The sequence below is a fragment of the Tupaia chinensis genome, unplaced genomic scaffold (assembly GCF_000334495.1).
Source record: "Tupaia chinensis unplaced genomic scaffold, TupChi_1.0 Scaffold000394_1, whole genome shotgun sequence".
NCBI classification, from domain to species: Eukaryota; Metazoa; Chordata; class Mammalia; order Scandentia; family Tupaiidae; genus Tupaia; species Tupaia belangeri.
The window spans coordinates 162,965-168,843 of record NW_006159896.1 but is presented as its reverse complement, the minus strand read 5'-3'; the positions used below and the strand labels follow the sequence as shown (position 1 = coordinate 168,843).

General features: G+C 56.9%; 1 long non-coding RNA gene across 1 annotated transcript in view; it reads left to right on the top strand.

The window, feature by feature from the left end:
* LOC102485479 (uncharacterized) overlaps positions 1 to 5,879 on the top strand; it is a 37,827-nt gene that overhangs the window by 4,834 nt on the left and 27,114 nt on the right. The window contains exon 2 of the long non-coding RNA XR_335337.3: positions 320 to 479. This is a non-coding gene — a long non-coding RNA (uncharacterized LOC102485479). The remainder of the gene's footprint in view (positions 1 to 319; positions 480 to 5,879) is intronic.

Sequence of the window (5,879 nt, the reverse complement as noted above, 5' to 3'; positions counted from 1 at the left end):
AAGAGAGCAGAGAGAAAAATGAATCCAGCAGGCAGTGTCCTGCCAGCCCCAGTGGTGCTGGGCTGTTGCAGGAGGCCCAGCCCCGAAGGGTGGGGAGGGGGCTTGGACAGGCCCTCCTGCTGGCCAACACCCCCCCTTCCCAGCAGATCCCACGGAGGGTCCTTGGTAGTGGGGGACCAGGAAGGGGAGGGGCCCGGCTGCTGCAGAGGGAGGTGCTCCAGGACTGAGCCCACCTCAGGACTTGCCCCACCTCAGTTTCCGCGGGTCAGAAATGGAGCTGGAGAGGTTCTGAGGTTCTGTCCATCTTTCTTTCTTCCAGTTCGGGGCACATCAGCCCCGAGATTGGGTTGCAAGCAGTGACTCGGCAGAAAATGAACCACAGAGACTACTAGCAACCAAATGCTGTGAGCAGGGGAGGGAAGGAGCACACAGAGCTCGCCTCCCCCAGCGCGGTCCTTGGGTCGCTGGGCACGTAGCCAGTAAGCACTCACCACGGGGGCTCTGTGGGAGGCAGTGGGCCCCGCTTCACCTTCGTCTCCTTGTGGGTATGGCCAGGGGCGCCCTGGACTGGAAGTTGGGACTGAACTCAGGCCTGCTGGGTGACCTAGGCAGACTTCTTGCCCTCTCCGTACCGTGGGTGACCTGTGACAGTCAGGAAGGACTCTAGGACCCCAGACAGAAGCTGGGCAAGGGAGGGGCACTAAGGGACTGGAGTCCCCCTGTCCTGCCCCTGAGTTGGTGGCCTTGGCTCCCAGTCATCTCTGAAAGGCTTCTGTGGGTCAGCGTAGCAGCCTCCCCTAAGGCCGCCTGGGGTGGCTCCTTGACATTTCCTGGGCCAGGGCAGGTAGGCAAGGCCTCTCGTTTTAGAGATGTGTGCCCAAGCCATCAGCGGAAGGCGGGTAGTGGCCTCATGATTGAGGGCACACGATTGTGAGGCCCGGGTCTCTGGCCCAGCTCCCCTGCCCGCTCACGGAACCCTGCCCTGAGCCTCAAGTTCCCTGACTGTAAAATGGCACAGTGGCAGCTGGGTAGAAGCCGGCCCTGCCGGACACTGCAGCTGCCCAGCGAGCCCTGCAGGAGGCAGTGCAGCCCCTCTTCCACACCCTCCGGCTCCCAGGCCGTGCCTCGTATTCCAGGGACAGTGACGGTTCTCTGCCACCTGACAGAACCACGCACCTCTGCATCCGGAGTGCGTCTAAAGGCCTAACCCGGGAACATGGGATTCTGTCCAGCTGGACCGCAGGTCAAGGGACACACTTTACAGCAAGGAAGGATCACAGAGCGTGTGCCGCCTCACCTGGCACAGTGGCCCCGCGGAGGCTGGCAGCCTGCTCGGGGCAGCATTCTGACGGAGCCAGCACCCAGCTGCTGGTGCTGCGTCCCCAGGGCCAGCTGTGGAAATAGGCCTGGCCCCTCAGCATCCCCTGGAGCCCCACTGGGGGGGGTGTCCTTCTTATCCTGGCACCCTTAGCTTGTCAGAAGAGAGGTCCCGGTTACCTGGGACAGAGGGAGGGGGAGGGGGCCGGGGAGAAGGGGAGTGAGAGCAGGGTCCACCGCTCACGATGGGGGCCACTGAACTCCAAGCTATCAGGGTGTCCCATCTCATCTCATGGGGTCACACTGCCAGGAAGCAGGCCCACAGTCAGAGATCAGCTCACCGGGGGCACAGAGGTGGGGCCTTCAACTGCTCAGTGACCCTCCCTATGGGACCACAGCTAGCCGGCACCTTGAAGGGGACCCTGGTGGGCAGACCCAGTGCAGGGCAGGCGCAGAGCTGAGCGCTGCAAGGGGCGGACTGCCCCGAGCAGCTGTCCTGTCCCACTTCCAAGCTCCTGGCCTGGCCCAGTGGAGGTCCGTAGCTCTCCTGGGCTGTGGCAAGCTTCACGCGCTGCGACCTGACACTGCTTCACCCTAGGCCCTCGAGCTAGCATCTTGATTTCTGCCCTGAGGCATCTCTGACATAGGGTGTGGGGTACCCGTTCTCCCCCCAATAGCCCACTCTGCAGTCGCACACGTGCAGCTGCAAGCACAGAGGCGTTAGCATCCCACAGGCCGACCCTTATCCCAGGCAGTGGAGCCCTGGGACCCGTGCTCACCCTTATTCCTGGGATGCACTTCTGAGGCAGCTCCCATGAGCCCTGGGCCTGGGGCGCCAGACTCCCTAATGGTGAAGGCAACAGTGCATGGTCATGTCGGGTCTTTCCTGTTCTCTGCCCGCCTGACTCCTCACGCCTGCCTCGGGATCCCAGACAAACTGCAGGTGCACCAGCCTTCACTTTAGCCCAGACCAAAACAGGTGCGAGGGTCTAAATGGTGTCCCTAAGTTCATGTGTTGAAGTCCCAAGCTCTCTTGCCAGAGAACGTGACCGTATTTGGAGATAAGGGACTAAGCTCTGAATGTTTGCGTCCCCCCGACATTCATAGATTGGTTGAAACCTAATCTCTAGTGTGATGGTATTAAAGGGTGTGGGAGGCCAGCAGTGGCGTGGTGGGTAAGGTGGTTAGATCCTACATGGCCAACTACACGGTTCAAGTCCAGGACCTGGCTTGAATATCACACCGTGCACATGTGCATGTGTGCCCAAGAAAATCCCAAGGGGAGGATGGAGAAGACATTTCAGCATGGCCTATCCCCTGGGGTTGGTTTCTCACTTCCCCTGCCCCCATCTGTCTCTGGCAAACTAAAAAAGGGGAGTGCAGGGAACCAGCAGTTAGCGTAATGGCTATGTCGCTGGACTCCCACGTAGTCGACCGCGGTTCGCGTCCAGGACCCGGTGGCTTAAAACTCATGCCGGGCGCGTGTGCGTGCGTGCCCAAGATCCCGAGAAGAGAATGGAGGAGAAGGGATTGCGGCGTGACCACCCCCCCTGGGGGGTGATTTCTCGCTTTCTGTCTCTCTGTCTCTCTCTGTCTGTCTGGCGAGCGCATGCGCCCTGTAGCGGAAACCTCTCAAAAAAAAATAATTAATTAATTAATTAATTAAATTAAAATTTAAAACAATAAAAGGGGAAGTGCCGGGGCCCAGACGGTGGTGCAGTGGTAAGTTGTCACGTGCTGCAAGGCCAGCATGCATGCAGAGGCTCCAGTTCACCTCCAGAGACCTTTCTGAGTCTGGTGGGCTACGCATGCCCATGATCCGGGGCTGGCTGAGGCTGGAGGTGGGTTGTTGTGTCCAGATCCTATGGGAGGGGCTAGAGAAGGTGTTGGTGTGGTTAAGGTGCAGACTCCAGTGTGGTTAACTGTGGTTCAAGTTCCAGACCTGGCTGCTTGAAACTTTTGCCTGGTGCATGTGCATGCATGCCCAAAATTCCAAGAGGAGAATGGAGGAAACGGGGCTGTGATTGAAATCACCCCTGGGGCGGGGGAGCACTGCTCACTCTCTGTCTCTGTCTCTCTGGTGAACACACATACCCTATAGCAAAAATACCTCTCTCTAAAAAAAATAACCTATTGGAGGTGTTGTCTTTCTGTCTGTCTCTCTTGCTCATGGAAAAAAAATGAATAAAATAACCTTTTTTTAAAAGTAGGATTAGGGGGCCAGCAGATGGTGTAGTGGTTATGTCGCTGAACTCCCACATGGCTGACTGCAGTTCGAGTCCCAGACCCGGTGGCTTGAGACTCATGCCGGGCGCATGTGCGTATATGTGCCCAAGATCCCAGGAGGAGAACGGAGAAGAGGGATTACAGTGGCCATCCCCTTTGGGGATGATTTCTCACTTTCCCTCTCACCATCTCTGTCTCTCTCTGATGAGCATATGGGCCCTAAGGCAAAAACCTCTGAAAGAAAAAGTGGATGGAATTAGGGGAACAGCAGGTGGTGTGGTGGTTAAGGTGCTGAGTCCCACATAGCCACCTGCACAGTTCAAATCCCCCCACCCCCCACCCCCGTGGCTTAAATACACATAGGGCCTATGTACAAGCCCAAAATCCCCAGAGGAGAAGGGACTGAGGTGTGGCCATCTCCCCTGAGGGAGGAGTTCTCACTTTTCCTCTCTTTCTATCTTTTTCTGGCCAACGCACACACGCCCTATAAGAAAACATTAAAAAGACAAAAAAAAAAAAAAAAAAACAAAGCGGGATTAGTGTTCTTAAAAAAGAGGCCCAAGGGTTTTTCACCTCCTCCCTGGGAGGGAGGTCAGAGCAAGAAGGTGCCACCCATGAACCAGGAAGGGCCTCAGCAGTCCCGCAGCTGGCCTCTGGGCGCCAGCCCAACCTTCGAGGCAGGCCGGCATTTGTAAGCCACACAGCCAGTGGCACTTACACAGCAGCCTGTGTGGACTGTGTCTTTAAAGAGGTGATTAAGTTCAAATGCGGTCATTAGGAGGGGCCTTCATCCAGGGTGAGGGTACCCTTAGAGGAGGGAAGTAGGACGCAGGGGAAAGGCCGCCATTTCCCTGTGGCCAGGAAAGGGCTCCGAAGAAAGATCCCCGCCCACACTCAGACTTCTGCCTCGGCCTGAGCATGACATCTTAGTAGCTGGACTGGCGCTGTGCCCAGTGGGTGAGAGCCGGATCCCGCGTGGCTGACTGCGGTTTGAGTCCCAGCCACATTCTGTGTGTGTGTGCATGCCCCAGACTCGGACAGGACAGACATGGTGACAGGCTTGTGGTGTGACCCCACACCCCACTGAATTGCTCTTAGGGCTTTTTTTTTTTTTTTTTTAAAGAATTTTAAGGGCCACCAGATGGCATAATGGTGATGTCGCTGGACTCCATGTAGTCGACGACCATGGTTTGAGTCCTGGACCCGACAGCTTGAGACTCACACCGGACATGTGTGTGTGCGTGCTCAAGTCCCAAGAGGAGAATGGAGGAGAGGTGATTGTGGCATAGCCATCCCCCTTGGGGATAATTTCTCACTTTTTAATCTCTCTCTGTCTCTCTCTCTAGTGAGTGCATGCACCCTATAGCAAAAATCTCTCTCTAAAAAATTTTAATTTTATGCATTATTATTATTATTGTTTTCTAATTTGCTGTAGGATGTGTGCACTCATCAGAGAAAGACAGACAGAGGAGAGAGTGAGAAAACAACCTGCCAGATCTGGGACTCAAACCACAGTCCAGAACCCTAACCACCACGCCACCCACTGGGCCCTCAGGACCGCTTTTTTAAGGACACTAATGCCAGTCCTCATTTCCCCCATCTCTCTCTCTCTCTCTCTCTGCCAAGTGCACATGCCCTCTGGCAAGGTTTTTTAGTTTTTGCTACAGGGCACGTGCGCTCACCAGAGGGACATGCACACGTGCCTGACGTGGTTTTCAAGGCCCCAGGTCCAGTGTTTGAACTGTGTAGTTGGCCATGTGGGATCCAACGCCTTAACCTCCACGCCACCTGCTGGCCCACCTGGCAATGTCCGAGGCACCCACTGGGGGCCTCTGTGATGGCAGCCCTGGGCAACAAGTCCTCGGGGATGTTCTGTTATCCCTCTTCTATGAGCGAGCGAATAGAGGCTCTGAGAGCCAGGGTCCAGCCAGGGTCCCGTGGCTGTCATTCAAACAGGAGACAGGAGCTGGCTCAACGTGGGTCCTCGCCACCAGGCACCAGCGTGCGGTGGAGCCAGGTCGGCCTTGGTGCCCTAGTGTCTCCCTTTCTCTGTGAATTCAGATTCAGATTCCAGCTTCCTGGTCCCTAGGCTCCTCCTACCTGGGCCTGTGAGGCCCCTGACCTTCCTGCCTCTGAGCCTCCGGCTTGACTGCTGCAGTGCTGGGTCTCCCAGCCCTTCCCTTCGCTCCCCTCCTCTGAAGGCCATTCTGCTGGCTCACGCATACACACGCACACTCACGCACACGCACATGCTTGGCACTCCCCCGGAGGCACCCTCCATCACCTTCCTAATGGCAGGCACAAAGCAGCCCCGGGGCACGGGCCCCCCGAGGACC